The sequence below is a fragment of the Erinaceus europaeus genome, chromosome X (genome assembly GCF_950295315.1).
Source record: "Erinaceus europaeus chromosome X, mEriEur2.1, whole genome shotgun sequence".
NCBI lineage: Eukaryota > Metazoa > Chordata > Mammalia > Eulipotyphla > Erinaceidae > Erinaceus > Erinaceus europaeus.
Genome location: NC_080185.1, coordinates 97281407 through 97302305, shown reverse-complemented (window position 1 = coordinate 97302305; position 20899 = coordinate 97281407). Strand labels below are relative to the sequence as shown.

The window sequence follows — 20899 nt, the reverse complement described above, 5'->3', positions numbered from 1 at the left end:
CAGGGCTGCGATCAATCAAAAGCAGAGAGGAGACAGCTAATACGGACAGAATTGTGTCTGCCCCCCAACACACACACACACACACACACACACACACACACACACACACACACACGGGTTGCAGGGACATCCAGCTGGGCTTTGATGTGTGGAGTTACCTAAAATTGACAAATGCTTCCCCCCACCCCCACCAGCCCCGTCCCCAGGAGAGGCTTTCAAAGGGTAAAGTTGCTGGGGAGTAGCGTGGAGGGCGGGAGGACCATGCCAAAAGTCCCCAGCTCAAGTCTAGGCCACATCAGGACTATTTATTTGTCCTCTCTTCGAGCCATGTGAAGTCGTGCTCTCTCTCACCATCCCGTCTGTTTGCTTTCTCGCCCGACGAAGTTTATTTACTGAATTCACTTTTAATGGCTCCTTCACTTTGTTCTTTAAAAGTTGGCTGGGTCTTTTCAGTCAGGACCCCTTGGAGCCTTGGGGCTAGCTTTCACAGCCGCACACCCCCCCTACCCCCCATCCGCATCCCTGTCCACTTGGTGAACAAACAGCTCCTGTCCCAGTTAACTCCTTGCCTGCCGGGTTTTGTTGTTGTTGTTTTTCTCTCTCCGCCTTTTGCTCACTGCCAAGTTCTCAGGTTGAAGGCAGGAGAAAGGACCTCTTGACCACTCTGCCTGCCTTTCCACATGAGCCTGAAAATGTCGACAAATTTGAACCATCTGCCGGGGCCGCTTTGGTCTGATTGCTCAAATATGCCGACCTCGAACCCCCCTCCCCCCGCCCCTTTTAATCTGTTTCATATTCACAAATTAAGCATTTAGTCTGGGTAATAAATCAGGGCGGTTTACGAGGCTCACACCAGACAAACAAGCGAGCAGGGCACAACGCAAGCCCCTGGCCGCCTAGAGCTGCAGAGCCTCCGGGAGTTGGGGGGCGGGAGACGACCCACGCGTTCCTAGGCGGAGAGCAGCCTTAACGCGCCCCGACACGCCGCCAGCACCCGCACTCTGGCCGGTCCCCCCGAATGCATGGGTGCAGCCCCAGATTGGGCCCACACCCCTCGAACCTTGCGTACGAACCCCAGGCGCCCGGCCCGCCCAGGCTCTCGGTGACTCGCCGCCCACGCCCCGCCAGGGAGGGGCGGCTGGCACCCACTACAACCCCGCCCGGCACACACCCAGTACCGGGCCCATTAAGCCTCTCACGGCAGCGGGCGGGCTCCCCTCCCCCACCTCCGCCAGCCGCCTGGGCTAGGCCTTCAAGATTCCGGGCCCACACCAGCCCCAGCAGCCCCAGGCTCCCCTTTACACCCACGTGTGACCTCCCCGGTACCCGAACGCGAGCACTGCCCCCCCACTCCCGCCCCCCATCTGCCCGCGCCGCCGCCTCCCAGGTTTCGCTCCCAGCAGCTACAAAGCTACTTTCAGATTCAGCCCGGGCTGGGCTCTGCTCCGCTTTAGAGTGGCTCGAAGCACAAGGGGAAGAGGGGGTGGTCAGGGGAGGGGGGGCTCCCGCCTCGGGGACCCCGGCCTGGCTTTAGCGACCATCGGGACTGGGGGGGGGGGGGAGAGGCTGTGCTCCAGGTCACGCTCCTGGGAGCGGAGGCGTCGCCAGGGCTTGCTCGGGATTCCCCAAAGACTGGCGCTCTCGTGGGACGCTGTGGCGGCGGAGGGCGGGAAATGGGGAAGGCGCTAGGGGCAACCGAGTAGGGGTCCGGCGGAGTAGGGTGCGGAAAGGAGCACCGGCGTCCTTCCCGCACCTCCCAGCCCCGCGCGCGCTCCCCCCGCCCCGCACACATTTCGACTGCGAAAGCCATTACCGCCGGCGCGCGAGAGACTTTTTAAATATTTACAGCCGCTCTCCGCACGGTAGCCTGATCCATCTTGCGGGCGCGGAGGCGGGGCGCGGGGCTCCGCTCAGGGGGAGGTGCGTTGCCGGAGCGGGAGGGCACCCACCGTCTCCCCCCGCGCCCCCTAGTCTCCTCCCAGGGCTCCCCACTTGGGCCCTCTGGAGTGGGGAGGGAGCCCGCGATTGCACCCCGGGGCCTGAGCGGAGCGGGAGGGGGGGAGGTCGAGGGGGAGGGGGGCTGGGAGGCTGATCTCAAGGTTCTCCCCGGGAAGCTAGTGAGGCACAGACCTGGGAGCCGCCGCGCGGTGAAATCCGAGGAGCTCTCTGGGAGAGGAGGGGCTGTCAGAGGCCATTTATCTCCCGCCCGAGTGGAGGCTCGGCTCCCACACCGCCCGCGAGTAACAATGGCAGCGAGCAGCCGCGCCGCACGCGCTCCGGTGCATGAATGGATTGCGGAAGATGCCTGCGCCCCGCTCGGCTCCAACTGCGCTCCCCGCGCCCCCGCCCCCCGGCGGGCCTCCTCCGGCCCGGGAGCGCGCCGCGCGGCCACCCTCACCCCGGTCCCCAGCTGCCCTTCCCGGGGGGCCTGGGCACCTTCCACTGAATGTCACGGGGGAGGGGGCTGAAACTTGACACAAGCGCCCACCTCCTCCCCACCCAGACACCCCCACCGGGCCCCCTGCCTCTGCTGCTTCCGGGCGGCAAGTTTACTTTCAAGGAGTTAGATGGGGTTACTGTCCCCCAAGGCCGGCTAAGTGCGAACCCAAAGGGGAGGGACAAGTTCGGAAGGGTGGCTTCCCCTGCCTCTGCCCCCCCTACACACACACCCCGACACCCAGCCTGTCACCCCTCCCCCCACCCAGTGGCCGCCTAGCCACCCAGAGTCCCAGCGATCCGCAGGCATGTGCGCTCTGTGCACCGCCTCCCCCACCAACATACACCCACACACCCACGAGTCTGGTCAACTTTCAGGTCAGCTGCACAAGCCGCGTGCACTAATTCCTCCTGGCGACGCGCGGTCTCCGGAGTTTGGAGAGCGCCGCACAGCTCCCCCCCCCCCATCCACACACACACTCCATCTAACTCTGCAAATTGGGTTTCCGAGCGTCTCCCTCCCCCCAACCGCCCAGGGAGTGTAGGGCATCACACACACACACACACACACACACACACACACACACACCACACACACAACCAGCCTCCTGGGTTTGCTGTGACGGAACTAAAGCAGGCCTCCGGGGGAAGTTTCTCGTCCGGGAGGACGCCAACCCCCTAAAGCATCAGTCTTGGGCGCCGGCAGTGGGGGCATTGGCTGCGATCTAGAAGTGGTGGGTGGGTGCCCTGCTGCTGGGCCCTGCCCGGGGGAGGCGGCCGCACGTGCACGGGGACCTAGGCAGCGTGAACGCAGGACGCACCCGGCCGATCCAGGAGGCTGGCAGCTAGACAAAGCGGGAAGAGAGAGCCGCGAGGCTCAGCCGCAGACCCTGAAACGCAGGCTGCGGCAGGCGCCCCAACGCGGAGGTGTACATAGCCAGGCCCAGCCTGGCACCCCTACCCCTGCCCGGCTTGCGCGCCCCGGACTCCCAGCGGGGCCTACTGCCAGGGCCGGTCCCCCCCCCCCCCCGTTGGGCCTGAGCTGGCTGAGCGAAGCAGCTCGCTCCTTCCCTGAGGATGGCAGGGTCCCCAGTGCGGCCTAAACTGATAAGACACCCCCACCCTCTGCTTCTGCATATCCCCAAGCCCGTTACCAAAGTGGATGAGGACCTAGAGCAACTGGGCCCTAGAGGGGTGCTAGTCTCCCCGTCCGGGAGCACCCGGGCAGTGGAGATCTGATCTGGGAATGCGCGCCTGCCCACCAGTTTCCATTCAGCCTTCCTGAGGGCCAGACACCCAACAACCAGCCAGAGCACCCAGAGCCTCCCCACCTCCCCGACCTCTGTGGGGCTTCCCACAACTGGGAACAGCACAGTGTGGTAAAAGACCCCAACCTTGGCCTCCCCACTGCCAGTGCCTTCCCCACTCACAGCCAGCCCAGTGCATGGGGGGGGGGGCGCGCGTGCGCACACACACACACACACCCCTCCAAACTGAGGTCATTTGGGCCCTTCCAGTTGCCCTACTAGGCGTCCTCCATGCCAGGCAGGCTGGAGACCTGGTAGAGCAGGAGATAGAGGGTCGGGGGAGAGCACTCAGGAAAGGGAGTGTAAAGGCACAGGAGACACTAATCCCTCTTCTCCGGACAGTGCGCCAAACCCCTTCCCTTGGATGTTATCTCTAGGCCACCAGTCTCCCCAGACAGCCTCATAGAGGCAGGGACAATGGCACTAGCCATGCTGTCAAAGCGGGGCAACCCAGCCCAGAGAGGGTGAGAGGTCTGGCTGCAGAGCCGAGGGCTGCAGGAGGCCTGGGATTTTCCTGCTTGAGAGTTGGCTTACTCCTTCCATAGCTCAGTGTGTGTGTGTGTGTGTGTGTGTGTGTGTGTGTGTGTGTGTGTGCAGGAGGAAGGGGCAGCCAGACAGGAATGGACAGGCCTGGTGGGGAGGTGCAGCCCGACACCTCTTCCTCAGCGGGGATCCCACACAGCAGCCCCCGCTGCCTCTATGCTTGCTTGGCAGCAGTCCGTGTCTCTGGGAGACCTGCTCGGCTTGCCTCTGCCAGGCCTTCCCCGCCCCCCAGCCTGGGCTGCAGGATGCCTCGCATCCAACTGTGGTTTCCGGGCAATAAAACAACTATTAAAGTCTCCGGCATGGCTGGTGATTTGCATCACATCCTCTCGTGCATGGATTCAATATTTAATACACAATATTGACTGCAGATATTAAAAATCAATAGCTGGGGACCCCTGGGGAGGCGACACAGTCTGATCTGCCTTTGCGGAATATAACCAGCTCCTTTGGCAAAAGGGAAAGAAAAAGAAAGAGAGGGGAGAAAGAAAGAAAGAAAGAAAGAGGGAAGAAAAGACAGCAAGCCCAGCCAAACTGAGCCCAGTGCCAGGAGAAATGAGTAGTAAGTGGATTCTCTCCCCGCCCCCTTCCTGAGATGCTTGACTGCACATCTCCTAAGTGAAGCTAAAGGGAGGTCACTGGGGTGATTTGCACCCAGGACTTGCTCTCCTGGTTGGTACACGATGGGATCTGTTGCCCTGAAAGTTGCCTGGTGTGTGTGGTATGCGCATGCAGGGGAGGGGTTCTTTGCCTTAATGTGTACATTTGGGCCTGGTCTTTAGTCCAGCAGGCTGGCAGGTGGGCAATTAACTCTGCCCACCATGATGGTTCCTTCCCCCAGCCTACAGACGTCCATCACTCGAGGCCCCATGGGGGGAGTTCTTGGCAGAAACTTTCAGGGAGATAGAAGTAATTCCCATGACTTGGAATTGCCTTTGCACCATTCAAGCAACAGGAGTGTGGGAGCAGGCTGGGGGTGGGTCTTCTGAGGCGCTGACCAGCCTTCCCAATCAAAACCCCAGGGCCAAGTGACCTACCCATGGGTGAGGGCTGGGTGTTGACAGAGGGACAGGGGAGTCCAAGAAAAGGAGAGTGATCCATAGAGAGAAGAACACACCACACGACTCTTTTCTTCATCAAAACACAGGAACACACTTCACCCGGCACAGAAACAAGGTTCTCACAGACTGATAGGGGTGATAGAGAATAAGCCTTTTAGCGAGGTTTCCTGTTTTCCCCTCCCCCTTCCTCTTACAGAAAGAGAAGAGAAACTAAGAGTGGGAGATACACTTGGGTTACTTGATTGCAAGGGCCTGGAGGATGCAAGGTGCAAAGGAACTAAGTGAACTTGACCTTATGAAGTGTCATGCTAGACACAGTATTAACTGGATGGATTCCTTTATTTTTATCACAGCTTAAATCAATGAGTAGAGTTGCAAATTCGCTTGGGTTATACAGAGATTGAGCGGAAATCTCAATCACACACACACACACAGTGGCAATTTAGGAAAAGTGAGAGGAAGGGAAGGAGGTGCTGATGGGAAACTCTGGTTAACATGCCCATGACCTTGCCTCTTTGTTCCATAGCAGAAGGGGGGGGGGCTGGTGCTCCTTTGGCAGTTAAAACCCCCTAGGTTGGGGGATTCCAAGAGCCACACCTCTTGGAGTGTGCCTGTGTATGTATGCATTTCTAGGCTGGGGGTGGGGTGGGGACATTGGCTTCTTCAACTAGGAGCCCTGTGCAGACCACTTGGGGCCTCCTTTGGGTCGTCCTTGCAACAGAGCTGCCAGTGTGTTCCAGTGGAAACAGCTTGGGGAGGGAACAGCTGATGGCTGGCCCTGAACTTCAGGCCACTCCAGCCTGGGGGGGAGGGTGTCTCCAAAACGGGAGGAGGCGGCTATGTCTTCCCCCTTCCCATAGTCTGAAGTCTCAAACTTGGGCGGAAGTACTAGTCTAATTTGGTGTGTGTGGGCTGCTCCCACCCAATTCCAAACTCATAGGGACTGGGGAGGGGGGAGCGGCAGAGCAGGAAGAAGGGAAGGGAGACCCCATGGTTCTGTAAAGAGCCAGTTATTAGCCTAGCCTGTTGCTCAGGAAACCTCTGTCGGGACTGGGACTGTCCTTTTCTCCCCTTACAAGGTGTGCTGGACGAAGGCTTTTTACTTAGACCAATCCCCCACTTGGTGAGGGTGCTATTCAGCACGCCCAGCCTGGGGTTCTGGCTAGAGGCGCAGTTTCTAATAACTCCCCTCCCCCCGTGCTAGGGTGAGCCAGGAGCCTGAGGCCAGGGTCAGCACCCCAAGTTGCAGGTGGAGATAACAGTCCCGGCTATGGGAGAAGATGGGGGTGGGAAGAGGAGTGCAGGCAGCCTCACGGGGAACAGTCGCGATCTAGAACATTCAACTAGAGGCGAGGCGGCTCTCCGATGAGCTGAGCCAAGTGGGAAGACAGAGGCGAGGCGCTGGCCCAGCCGATCGTGCCCGGGGCGAGCACGAGGCTTTGGAGCTGCCCGGGCGGCAGGGCCGGCCCCTCCCGCGGGCTCTCGGAGCGCGCCTGGTGTTTACACACTGTCCTTCCGACACGGGATCAAGTTTCAGGCCGAGCTGGAGGCGCCCGGGGCGGCCACAGGCCGGGGAGAGAGGGAAGAGCTGGGGCTGGAGGATGGCGGCTGGGCGCGGAGGGCCCCCGCTCTTGGGCACGGCTAGTGTCCTAGAGCCCGTCGGTCCGGGGGACGCACAAGGTGGGGGTGGGTGTGGCTGCCGGGCTCTAGCCAGGGGGTGAACTGAGAGCAGAGTACTTGGCTCACTGGGGCTCAGAACTTAGCCTAGGGCAGGCTGCTCCGAATCTGGGTGCCTCCTTCCCACCCCCTTGGGGGAAGAACGTGACTGCAGACTTGTAACTTCCCCCGCGCACCCGGGTCCCCCAGCAGCCGAGGCCGAGGGCCGGCCTCCCGACCCGCGTCTCCCAGAGCTGTCAGGCGGCGGAGCTCCGGGCACACAGGCGCAGTGCAAACAGCTGCGCGCGCGCCATCCCCGCCCGGGCTGGGAGCCTCACTCACCCCAACACCGCGGCGCCTGCTCCCCGGCTCCCGGCAGAGGGGGTGGGGTGGGCTGTGGCGCGGGGTCACCCAGCCTGGGGAAAGTAGGCCCCCGTCCACAGCTCACCCCCAGATCGCCAGGGCTCGTGATTGAGCGTTCGGAACCCGCAGGGGTGCGGGGTGCTGTGAGGAGAGGAGGGAGTCCGCGCCTGCCCCCTCCCCACTGAATGTCTGCTTTGTTCTGGAAAACAAGGGAAGCATTAGGCTGCGGCCCCTAGGGAAACACAAAACTTCTTTTTGAATCTGGGGAAGGGCGGTTGGCTGCGCTACGGGGCTCCCGAGACAGGCCGGGGAGGGTACGCGCTGAGAGGGCGGGGGGGGGGGGGGAGACGGGGAGACTCGGGAGAGGACGCAGGGCGGGGTGACCGGGCGGGAGACCCCGGACGGAACACGACTCGGCGCGAGGTGCCGCGCGGGCTCCGGCAAGCAGCAGGGCGGCCAAGTGGCGCCTGCCCAGCCCGCGGCTGTGCCAAGCTTCCTGCCCTGCCCAGGAGCGCGGAGCACCCGGGGACGCCGCCGCCGCAGGCTGGTCCGGGGGTGGGGGCGCGAAGCCACAAATCACCCCCGACAAGAACTTTCTGACGCTCCCAACCCCCCTTGGCCCTTCGACCTCTCAACACCGCCAAAGTGGGCCGGGACCCCTGGCCTACTGGGCAACCGCTGCTAGCCCTTCAGGAGGGAGGCAAAAGCCCCGGGGGGCTCCCCGCGGGGAAGCTGGAGCTCTGGATTCGGTGTCTTCGGTCTCTTTTGATGACCGCTAAGCCGATCGGCTCCCTGGCCGACCCTCGCCTGGCCGCAGCAAGGGGGCTAGAGGGGGTGGGGGATTCGCTCCACCCCGAGTGCTCGGCCCATCCCGCACCCCAGAAAGGCGAAGGCACCCCGACTGTGCCCCACCTCCAGCGGAGTTCTCCCCTCCGCCTCGGAAGCTCCGGGCTGGACGCAAGGGTTTCCCCCTTCCCCCTGGGCTAGCTGGGTTTGTAACTTCCTCTGAGTCGCCCTCCTCGCTCCGCAAAGCCCCGAGGAGAGGAGCCGAGAGGAAGCACGGCCGCTAGAGTGCGAAATGAAGACCATGTGTGGGGACGGCGGCGGGGTGCAGCCGCGGGGGGGGGGGTGCGGGGTGGAGGACCTCCGCTTGGCCAGGGGGTTCGGGGCAGTCGCCTTCTGTGCTTCTGCTCGGCATTGGGGACGCGGAGCCGCGGCGAAGAGGCTGGGCCGGCCTCGTGGCGGGCGGCAGGGAGGGAGTGCGGGAGGGGGGCGCCGCGGGGGGCGGGGACGCAGCCCCGGCTTCCAGGGCCGCAGCTGCGACCGAGGGCTCAGGAGCAGATAGTGTTCGGCGGTGGCGGCGGCAGCAGCGGCTTGGGCCTCGCACTCGCAGCTGAGAATCAACAAAGGGAGGCGGCCGGAGGGCGGGCGGGGGAGGGGCGGCGGCGGGCGCTGGCTGGCTGCGGTGGCATAATAAAAAATAATTAATAATGAGCAAAATCCCCGGGCTTTCAGGGCCCCGGGCTTCCGGGCGGCTGCGGCGGACAGCGCGCTGTCCTTGAGGCGGCCTCTCTCTCCAGGCCTGCTGCCCCTCCCCCACGCCCCCCTCCCAGCTCCCCGGGAATCGGGAAGAGAAAGGTCTGCAGCTGACAAATATTATCCATTCTCCCCATCGATCGACGAGTGTACAGATGTGAGCGCTTGATGTGCCCACGGAGCGGCGGATCCTCCCTGCTCGCTCGCTCTCTCTCGCCCGGGCTCCGCTCCTCGCCCCCTCCCCCCCTTTGTTCTCCTCCCCTTTCCCTCGCTTTAAATAGATTTCGGGCGCTGCCTGTCGGAGAGCAGCTGGCGATCTCTCCCAAGAGAGGGAATGCGCGCAGCCCGAGGTGCACCGTCTCCAGCCTCCCTTCCCCCATTTCACCTCTCCCATCCCTTTTTTCCTCTCATTTCTCCCAAAACAGAAAACACCGGTAACACCCAGAGGACTGCACCGCGAGTCTCTCGGACCCTTTGGAGGCTCTCCACCTCGTGCTGTCCCCGGGGCGGGTGCCTGGGGGGTGGGGGTGGGGGGCAAAGACGTGGCGGAAGAGCAAAGGGCCAGACTGTCTCCCCCAGAGAGAGAGTGCACCCATTAGGGAAAGTCGGCGGAGACGGCCCTTTTATTTTTTTTACTGCAGATGGCAAAATAAGCCGGCAGCGTCCGGCCTCAAAGGGCCCAGCGGCTCGGCGAAGGGTTAACCCGCCGGCTGGTGATCGCGGACACACGCACACAGACACACGCGCGCCCTCCCTGAGCACCCGCCACAGCCCGCAGTGCGCCCGGGGTCGGGGTGAGGAGGAAGCTGGGGGAGGGGTGGGGCGGGCTTAACCAGGCTGCTTGCCGGAGCCCGGCCACCTCGCCGTCTGTCACTTAAATGATTGTCCCCCGCTCCTCTCGGTGCAGCCAGTCCCGGCTGTTAACAGGCAGTTGCAATCAGTTTCCGAAAGGTCAGCCAAGGTCCTCCTGCTCTCGCAGACGGAAGGCATTACGAAACCGCTTTTGTATCTGCAGGCCCTGTAGAGACACAGGCGAGGAGAGGCGCAAAGCAGTGCCCCGCGCCGGGAGCCCCTAGAAGACGGGCGGGGAGCGCGTTGGGCCCCGGTGGCAAGAGAACCCACCCTCGGGTGACCCGGGTTCTCTGGCTTTGGGGGTGGAAGGAACAGGAAGGGAGAAGGGGCAGGCAGCTACGAACGTGGGTGGGTGGGAGGAGAGGCGGCACCCCGCCCCCCGCAGCCCACAGCGGGAGCCCAGCACCCCGTGACACCGCGCTCAGACTCTGACGCCAGGAAACAGGGCAGAGGAGTAAAAAAAAAAATGGGGGGGGGGGGCTGAGAGCCGGCGAGTCCTCGCGCGGTGTGCGGCGAAGACGCTGCCGCCGCTAGAAGTCGTCCATCAGCAACCAGTCCAACCTGCCAGTGATAATGTGCGATCAACACCGAATCACCCCCGCCAGGCGCGATCCATCATCGCTGCGCCCGCGGGTCCGCAGGAAACTGGTGCGGGGGGGGGGGTGGTGGATGGGGGGAAGGCTATCGCCTGGTGCGCTGGGACTCCCTGCACCCTGGAGTGCAGGACTCTCTGGGTGCCCCCAGCCGCCCAGTGCGACATCGTGGGCTCCGAGTTTCCCGAGCTGATCCCTTACGAGCCCTGCCGCCTGGTCCCACCCTACGGCAGCCGTCCCTTCCCCTTTCCTCTCCTTCCGGGGAGCTGCGCCATACCTCTCCTCCCCCTACTGCAAGAAAGCCTGGCCGGCGGGAAATTAATATTTAATATCGTGAAATTGATTAAAGGGCTGGGAGCCGTCGATCCGGTGGGGGCAGGGGCGGGACGTAATTAAAGATCTGAGTCGCGGTCGCCAGGGGTCGGCCCCAGCCACAAGCGGTCTTTGTGAAACCCAGGTCTGGTCGCGCAGGGCGGTGGTCTGCTCCACCCGGATCCCGGCAGCCATCTGAGCGCAGAGGGCAGGGGTGGCCCCACAGGGATGGGGGACAGATGTCTCTGGGGTGGCCTGGAACCTTAGCACACCTGGGACCTGCATGTCTCCGGCCTATCAGACTATTTCGCAGGCTTGGCTTGGGCTGCAGAAGTTTGAGGGGTTCAGGAGTGGGCATGCCATGTCTCTGCAACCCCAAGGTTCTCAGCGCAGTCTATGGTTGTATCCCACTCTCCAGCCCAGATCTACCTCCCAGGTTGACCATGCAGTCCCTTAGGAGCAGGGAGTGAGTGAACTTCACCACTTTCTGAAAAGGGGTGGTTTGTGTGTGGGGGTGTGTGGGGTCCTGGCCATAAGAGGCCCCCTGTTCCCACCAGGCATCTTCATCTAGGCTCCACCAACAGCCTATCATACTTAGAGCAGCTTAACTGCCCCAGCTGCCCTACAGATGGGGCCTCCCTTTAAAGGCGGCTGTCCCCTGGGAGTCATCCCCAACCAGCTCCAAGGCCGCCTGTCTAGCTGTTTCTGTTCACCATGCCTCTTGGGAGGGGCTGGAGATAGGTGTGCCTCTGCCACCCACCCGACTGCAGCTACTAGAGGAATTCAGTGGGTGCCTCCCCACACTGTGTGATTAGCTGGGTGGTAGGTGCCATTCTCCACCCACCCCCACCACAGCTCGTAGAGGCCTGGCTCCAAAAGCCACTAAAAGTTCTTCTGGGTGATGGTTCATTTATTTGTTTGTGTCTCCCAAGCCCTAACAAGTGTGGAGAAGACTGACACACAACCAGGCCTAATGAGTGGGTTTATTGCTGGACTTGAACAAAGCACAGAGGGTGGTGGAATGCCTTCATGGGACCAGAGAGAGGTAATTAAAGGTGAGGCAGCATTGAGAAGGAAAGCCTAGGGAGGCAACTTGGGGGCTCAGCCTGCAGGGCAGGGCAAGTGTTCTCCAGAAGAATGAGATGCTAGCACAAATGTTATGCAGAACGATGTCTTCAGACCAGAACAAAACCCAAAAGTTCACCTCCAGCCTCTCCTGCGGTGCTGATAACTTGCAAACTCCAGGTGGAACCCTGAACCAGTGGGAGGTGTCAGCCAGCAGTTGACAACTGCCACCTGGAAGCTTCCCAGGGAACCCTTGGGGACCCCACCATTGTGCTCAGACCTGCAGTAACCACTGGTTGTGTGTGGTGTGGAGGGATGTCGTCCCCACCCAAGCCTAAGCGAGATCCGTTGCGGTGCACCACATTTGTCAATGCCACTTGGGGTAGATTGGCCGACGGGTTTAGGAGTGTCCTAGGAGGAAGGGGAGCTGGACGCCGCTTGCATATACCGATGGCCCTTGCAAATGTGACAGGCGACAGCGGTTCTGCGTGAGATCACACTGAACATCACAAACCATATGGGTCAGATTTTCCAATAGCACCCCCGCCCGAGTTCCGGAGCTCTGGGCCCCGCTGCTTTTATGGGGGTGCTTCCACGGGGGGGGGGGGGTGTGCAGTAGCGGTGTCGCTCGGCCTGCTGTCCCGGGCGGCGGAAGTGGCTAAGGTGTGAGGCCTGCCGCTCCTCCGGGGACCCACTGCCCCGTCTGTCTCGCGGAGCTGGTCTTGGGCCTGCACCCCGCCTTTCCCTGGCTGGAGTATCCCCCAGAGTCGGGCCATCAACCAGGTCTGCGGGAGGCTCGTTCTGCAGACCCTGAGGGGGCCAATGTTTCTCCCCCGGCGCAGGCAGCCCTCGCACTGTTCGGCGACCGCCATCTTGGCCCGGGCGGTGCGGACCGCGCTGCCCCCGGCGGCGGGACGGCGCAGCGGCAGGAGTTGCCCCGTGGTGGCTGGGGGACCCCTTCCGCGCGGCGGAGGTCGCTACTGCTTTAGAGCACGGTGGGCAGCCGCCCCGCACCAGGAGGGGACGAATCTGACTCCCGGGAAGCGCCGCCGGTCACCAGACTCCTCTGGCGGAGGCAGGGAACATGCTGGCTCCTCTCCCCGCACACCCCGGAACTCTGTTGCTGTCCCAGCCTGCAACCCGCCCAGGCCGCTCCTGGGGAGTTGTGGGGGGCTCCGCGGCACAGCCAGCTCCCCCGTCCCGTTCCCATTAAAATGGACTTGAAATCACTCCAGTGACAAGAGGGGATTTGAAATTTACCTGGGCTTAGGGGTTATGGATTGGAGACAAATCTCTCTCCCTCTCCCTCTCCCTCTCCCTCTCCCTCTTTCTCTCTTCCACTTTGGAACTAGCATTTGACAAGAGCTTACTAAGGCTCAGCCACAGTACTAGCTCCCGGGAGACATATATATGTCAATGTATTCACATACATATGTGTAACTTCTTTTTTAAAAAAATATTTTATCTATTTATTAATGAGAAACATAGGAGGAGAGAGAAAGAGCCAGACATCACTTTGATACATGTGCTGCCGGGGATTGAACTCAGGACCCGGGGATTGAACTCAGGATGCTTGAGTGTCTGATGACTCTCCACTGGGCCACCTCCTGGACCACATATGTATAACTTCTTACATGTGAAAGTTTCACATAAGACAGAGAGAAGAAGAAAGAGAGGCAAACCAGAGCACCCTAACAAGTGTTTCTGGACATCATATTAGGAACCTTACCTGCACTACCAGTTGAGCTATTTTCTCTAGCCACTAAGATGAAATTATTATTATTTTCCCCAGAGCACTGCTCATCTCTGGCTTATGTTGGTGCTGGGGATTGAACCTGGGACCTTTGGTGCAAAAGGTTCAATGAAAAGTCTTTTCGCATAACTAGTATGCTGTCTCCCCAGCCCTACTAAATCTACTTTAAAAAATACAAAATAGGGAGCTGGGCGGTAGCGCAGCGGGTTAAATGCACATGGCACAAAGCGCAAGGATTGGAGTAAGGATCCCGGTTCGAGCCCCCGGCTCCCCACCTGCAGGGGAGTCGCTTCACAGGAGGTGAAAGCAGGTCTGCAGGTGTCTGTCTTTCTCTCTCCCCTTCTCTGTCTACCCCTCCTCTCTCCATTTCTCTCTGTCCTATCCAACAACAACAACATCAATAGAACAACAAGGGCAACAAAAGGAAATAAATAAATAAATAAATATTAAAGAAAATTAAAAAAAAATAGGGGTCGGGCAGTAACGCAGCAAGTTAAGCACAAATGGCGCAAAGCACAAGGACCCGCTTAAGGATCCCGATTCAAGCCCTGCCTGCAGGGGAGTCGTTTCACAAGCAGGTCTGCAGGTGTCTCTCTTTCCCCCTCTCCATCTTCCCCATCTCTCTCCATTTCTCTCTGTCCTATCCAACAAGTATAACAATAACAACAACAACAATGATAAACTAGGGCAACAAAAGGGAAAAGATGGCCCCCAGGAGCAGCTGATTCATAGTGCAGGCACCCAGCCCCAGCGATAACCCTGGAGGCAATATATATAATATGGAGTTGGGTGGTAGTGCAGTGGGTTAAATGCACATGGCGCCAAGTGCAAGGACCCGCGTAGGATCCGGGTTGGAGCCCCCGGCTCCCCACCTGCAAGGGAGTCACTTTACAAGCGGTGAAGCAGGTCGCAGGTGTCTTTCTCTCCTCTCTCTGTCTTCCCTTCCTCTCTCCATTTCTGTCTGTCCTATCCAACAACAATGACATCAATAACAACAACAATAATAACTACAACAATAAAACAACAAGGGCAACAATAGGGAACAAATAAATTGAAATATATATAATATTGGGTGCTGGGCAGTAGCACTGCAGGTTAAGCACACATGGTGTAAAGTGCAAGGACCAGAGTAAGGATCCCAGTTCAAGCCCCAGGCTCCCCACCTGTAGGGGGGTTGCTTCTAAAGCGGTGAAGCAGGTCTGCAGGTCTTTCCTCCTCTCTCGATTTCTCTCTGTCCTATCCAACAATAACAATAACAACCACAAGAAGGGCAACAAAATGAGAAAAACGGCTTCCAGGAGCAGTGGATTTGTAGTGCAGGCACCGTGCCCCAGCGATAACTCTGGAGGCAAATATATATATATATATATATATATATATATATATATATATATATATTATATATTATGTATTATGTATTATATGTTTCTTTTTTTAATATTTATTTATTTATTCATTTTCCCTTTTTGTTGCCCTTGTTTTTTTTATTGTTGTAATTATTATTGTTGTTGTTACTGATGTCTTCGTTGTTGGCTAGGACAGAGAGAAATGGAAAGAGGAGAGGAAGACTGAGAGGAGGAAAGATAGACACCTGCAGACCAGCTTCACAGCTTGTGAAGTGACTCCCCTGCAGGTGGGGAGCCGGGGGCTTGAACCAGGATCCCTATGCCAGTTCTTGCACTTTGTGCCACCTGCGCTTAACCGCTGCGCTACCACCAGACTCCCTATATGTTTCTTTTACATGAGCAAAAGGAAGGGATAGAGAGAAACCAGAGCACTTCTGTGTTCTGAAGGGCTTTTCTCCAAGAGTGGGAGAATAAAAAAAAAAAAAAAAAAACCCTGGTCCCCAAGTAATTTACTGGCTAGATGGGAAGGCAGACTTGTAAATGACTAACTAAACACAAATAAAAGGTAATGTGAAATGAACTTAAACAGAGGGCATGGATCCTGCAATAATGGCCTGGGGAAGGGCCAAGTAATTATTTTTAAGATCGTTTCTGCCTCTAAAAATGTTTAATCTGTCTGGGGAGGGCAGGGATTGCAGAGAGGAATGGCAGTGTTCTGACAGTGGCAGCTCCAGGGCTCCAGGGAAGAACATTGCTTCTGGAAACTTAGTGTCTAGGAAAAATGGCTCAAAACACCAAGAGTCAGAAACTTCAGATTCATCGTTCAGCCCCTGACATTAGCTAACTGATAGAAATGCAATTTTCCATCAAAACACAATGTCCCTGCTTGAAATCAGCAGAATTCTCAAAAAAATGCATACAAGGAACATTTTTTTTTTTTTTAGAAAAGAAAATATCAGTATGGGAGGTGGCATAGTGGATAAAATATTGGACACTCAAGCATGAGTTCCGGAGTTCCATCCTCTGCATTGAATGTGTTACAGTGATTCTCTGGTTCTCTCTCATTACTAATTTTTAAATTCTTCTAAAATGCTTTCAGAATTAAATAAAATGAAAGTTAAAGAAATACATGAGCATGCAAGACAGCTCACTTGGATAGTATGCTGCTTTGCCATGTGGTGAGACCCAGGTTCAAGCCTGGTCCCTACCAAATTGAGGGAAGCTTTGGTGCTGTGGTCTAAAAGAGAGCAAAAGGTCCTCTCTCTCTCTCTCTCTGTGCCTCTAGCTGGGAAAAATCATCCCAGAGCAGCGAAGCTTCATTGATAAGCAAAAACAAACACAACATAACACAAAGAAGACCAGCCTATTTGCAGAACACCTCCTAGATTTGAGCGTGCAGAAAACTGTCCCAAGATGATGTGTACACAGATTGAATAGTGTGGGAAAACTAGTCAAAGATCAAATGAAATCAAGCAAATAAGAAAGTAGATAATTATTAACTTCAGGGGAAAGAAAACAGAGACACACACACACACACAGAATGCAATCACCAAAGTTCATTTGCCTCAGCAATAAACAACATATCTGTTGTCACAAAGTAAACACTATGTATACATTTAGTAAGAAATTAAGAAAGAATGGGGGTGGGAAGTACGATGCAGAGTTAAAATCCTCCTCTCTGGTAAGTTTAGAGATAGTAGTTACCATGGACTAATTACTTAAGCAAAGGTCACATCTATTTGTTACTTAGAATTATGGTGGCCTGTGAGGTGACTTTAACATCAAATTCAGTCCCCGGCATCACATGTTCCAGACTGATGCTCTGGTTCTACCTCTCCTGTTAAACAAATAAATAGAGGGCAGAGGATAGATAGCATAATGGTTATGCAAACAGACTCTCATGCCTGAGGCTCCAAAGTTCCTGGTTCAGTCCCCCACACCACCATAAGCCAGAGCTGAACGGTGCACTGGTAATATATATATATATGAGAGAGAGAGAGAGAGAGAGAAAGGAAGGAAGGAAGGAAGGAAGGAAGGAAGGAAGGAAGGAAGGAAGGAAGGAGAAAAAATAAGTATGGTGGTAACACCAAAAGAAACAAAACAAGAGAGGGTACTTGCAAGGGACTCCTTTTATGCACCAAGTTATTAATTTTATTTTTTTTTTAATATTTTATTTATTTATTTATTTGTGAGAAAGATAGAAGGAAAGAGAAAGAACCGGACATCACTCTGGCACATGTGCTGCCGGGGATCGAACTCAGGATCTCATGCTTGAGAGTCCAAAGCTTTATCACTGCACCACCACCTGGGCCACAATTTTATCATTTTTTAAAATATTTTTTAATTCTTTTTTTTAACTTTATTTATTTAAAATATTTTTAATATTTATTTATTTATTTTATTCCCTTTTGCTGCCCTTGTTATTTTATTGTTGTAGTTGCTATTGTTGTTGTTGTTGATGTCGTCGTTGTTGGATAGGACAGAGAGAAATGGAGAAAGGAGGGGAAGACAGAGAGGGGGAAAGAAAGACAGACACCTGCAGACCTGGGAGGTCATCAATGACCTCCCAGAAACTTCTTCAAGGAAGTTCATCTACGCCGATGACATCTGCTGTGCAACTCAGGCATCAAAGTTCGACATCCTCGAGGAAACACTCACGAAAGACATGTCTCTGATATCTGATTACTGTAAAAAATGGCGACTAATCCCTAGCACTGCAAAAACGGTATCATCTGTTTTCCATCTACACCATGCCTCGGCCTCGCGTGAGCTTAATGTGCAGCTTGGCGATACGAGAATCCGGCATGAAGCCCAGCCAGTCTATCTTGGCGTTACTCTCGATCGCACTCTGTCATTTCACAAACATCTCATAAAAACTGCAGCAAAGGTGGGCGCGAGGAATAACATCATTGCAAGACTGGCCAGCTCCTCATGGGGCGCGAGCGCTTCCACACTACGATCATCCTCTCTGGCATTATGCTATTCCACTGCAGAATACTGTGCCCCAGTATGGTTCCGTAGCCCCCATGTCCACTAGGTCAATTCCAAATTATATTCCTCCATGAGGATAATTTCTGGAACCATCCGTTCCACCCCGGTTCCATGGCTGCCAGTTCTTAGCAACATCGCCCCGCCAGATATTCGTCGGCATGCGGCATCATCTAAGTTCATTTCCCACGTCTACGCTCGACCGGACCTGCCAATATCCGCAGATATCTTCGCCCACCCTGTCCAACACTTGACGTCTCGTCACCCAATCTGGTCCCCTACGCCTACACTGAACTTCTCTGTTCCAGACTCTTGGAAACAGAGTTGGCAGTCAGCTGAGGTCAAGAACAAACACCTCATCACAGACCCCTGCGAGCGTCAACCCGGCTTTGACCTAGCACGTTATGATTGGGCCCTCCTCAATCGCTATCGAACAGGCCATGGCCGGTGCGCCGCTATGTTCCATCGCTGGGGAGCCAGAGACGACCCGAACTGCCCCTGCGGCTACAGACAGACTATGACCCACATAGTCAACGACTGCCACCTCTCCAGATTCAAAGGAGGTCTCGAAACTTTACATCAGGCTCAACCTGATGCTTGTTGACTGGCTACGGAAGAAGGGCAAACGCTAGAAGAAGAACTGCCTGTGAAGCGACTCCTCTGCAGGTGGGGACAAGGGGCTTGAACCTGGGTCCTTGCGCACTATAGTGTGTGCGCTTAACCAGGTGCGCCACCGCCTGGTCCCAATTTTATTATTATTTTTTTTAATGTGGGGGTGCTCATACCAGTGCACTGCTCAATTTCTGGTGGTGGTAGGGATTGAATCTGGGACTTCAGAGTGTTGGAGGAGAGAATCTTTGGCATAGTCAATAAGCATAAGCAATCTCCCCAGCCCTTACACAGCCAGAGTCTTTTAAAACTCTGGGCAAATATTCCTTTGTGAGAGATAACAAAGTAATTGAAAGCACACAAGTACTCAGAAGAATAAAACTGAGGACTTCTAATCAGTCACAATGATGTAACTAATGTCCTTTGAAAGCCTCTTCCTCAGACACGGCCCACTCGAATTGCCTGAGGCGTGGAAAGAAATTGGGAGGGAGGTGAATACATTTTGGGCTCCTGGGTGATACTTATGTTTTCTGTGTTTCTTCCTTCTCCTTCTTCTTCTCCTGCTTTTTCTGAGTTCTAGTTTATGGTGGTGCCTGGGACTGAACCTGGAACTTTGGAAGCTCAGGCATAAAACCATTATGCTACTCCCCCACACACACACTTCAGTTTTTTTTTAATGTTTCCTTATAGCATTATTTTTTCTTTTTTTAAAAAAGATTTTATTTACTTATTTATTTATGAGAAAGATAGGAAGAGAGAGGAAGAATCAGACATCACCCTGGCACATGTGCTACCGGGGATTGACCTCAGGACCTTCTACTTGAGAGTCCAAAGCCCTATCACTGTGCCACCTCCCGGACCACCACACTTCAATTTTTAAGGGAAGAGTGAGTTACCTAAACTCTCCTTTCTCAGCAGATAGGGCATTCATGGCCTTACTATAAAAATACCTCAATACTATAAAAATACATTAATGAAAGTCCAGATACCAATAAAGCTCAGGTTAGAAATAAGCAAGGCTGGGGAGTCAGGCGGTAGCCCAGCGGTTAAGCGCAGGTGGCGCAAAGCACAAGGACCAGCGTAAGGATCCCGGTTCGAGCCCCTGGCTCCCTACCTGCAGGGGAATCGCTTCACAGGCGGTGGAGCAGGTCTGCAGGTGTCTCTCTTTCTCTCCCCCTCTCTGTCTTCCCCTCCTCTCTCCATTTCTCTTTCTCCTATCCAACAACGATGATATAAATAACAACAGCAACAATAACTACAACAATAAAACAAAAAGGGAAACAAAAAGGGAAAATGAATAAATAAATATTTAAAAAAAAAAAAGAAAGAAAAAGAAATAAGCAAGGCTGCATAGCTCACTCGCTAAGGTGCATGCCTTACTATGAAGAGGCCCAGGCTGGAACCCAGACAACACATGGGAGTTCCATGCCAGCAGTGGGGGAATTTCTAATGCTGTAGTGTCCTTTCTCCCCCTGCCTCTCTCATATTTTATTTATTCATTAGATAGTAAGAGAGAGAACCAGAGCATCACTCCAGTACATGTACTGTTGGGGTTTAAACTCAGGGCCTGTGCTTATAAGTCCAATGCTTACTCTCTGTCTCTTTCTATCTGAAAGCAAACATCAGCTGGGAGCCAGGGAGACAGCATAATGGTTATGATGAAAGACTTTAGGGTCCCAGTTTCAGCCTTCAGTAGCACCATAGCCAGAGCTGGGAAAGAGAGAGAGTTGGAGAGAAAGAAAGAAAGAAAGAAAGAAAGAAAGAAAGAAAGAAAAGAGAGAAAGAAAGAAAGAAAGAAAGAAAGAAAGAAAGAAAGAAAGAGAGTGAGCAGGTTAGCTGGAGAATAGGTGAGATAGTATATAAACAAGTGGGGATTGCTTTTTCCAACTCTCCCACTTTTTATTTTTGTTGTTGTTGTTATTTGACAGTATAGTGAGAGGTTGAAAGGGGAAAGAGAGAAAGAGAGAGAGAGAGAGAGAGTGAGAGAGAGAGACCTGGACCCAGGGTTTAAACCTGAATCCTTGCACATGGTCTGCTATGTGTTTAACCAGATGTGCAGCTACCTGGCCCCTGATCATCACCTATTACATATGACCATGACTTTTAGCTCAGAGGTAACTTGTCGGACTATGACACTCTAGTGGTCAGGTGGTGGCCCATCTGCAAAGTACACTTTACCATGTGAGAAGAGCCAGGTTCAAGCCCCTGGTCACTGCCTGTAGCAGGAAATCTCCACAAGCAGTGTTGCAGTTCTCTCTCTCTCTCTCTCGCTCCACCCCCTCCCTGGCTATCAGGAAAAAAAAGGGGGTGGGGGGAAGCCACTTGGAATGGTGAAGTCCTTGTATAGGAATCAAGACCCAACAGTAGCCCTAGTAGCAACAAAACCAAACCACACAACAACAAAACCCTACACACACACACACACACACACACACACACACACACACACTCCCCCCCTTGCTGGCTAAATAAGACACAT

The 20899-nt window shown here is 55.5% G+C and overlaps 1 protein-coding gene across 2 annotated transcripts in view; it reads right to left on the bottom strand.

Annotated features, from left to right (window-relative positions):
• The window catches only part of BCOR (BCL6 corepressor), a 136450-nt gene that overhangs the window by 93558 nt on the left and 21993 nt on the right, over nucleotides 1-20899 (bottom strand). Inside the window, exon 1 of one of the 2 annotated variants that reach the window (XM_060182604.1) lies at nucleotides 2131-2287. The exons of the other annotated variant lie outside the window; for it this stretch is intronic. The gene's annotated coding sequence lies outside the window, so the exon portion shown is untranslated. Of the gene's footprint in view, nucleotides 1-2130; nucleotides 2288-20899 lie in introns of those variants that run through there. 2 annotated transcript variants of the gene reach the window in all.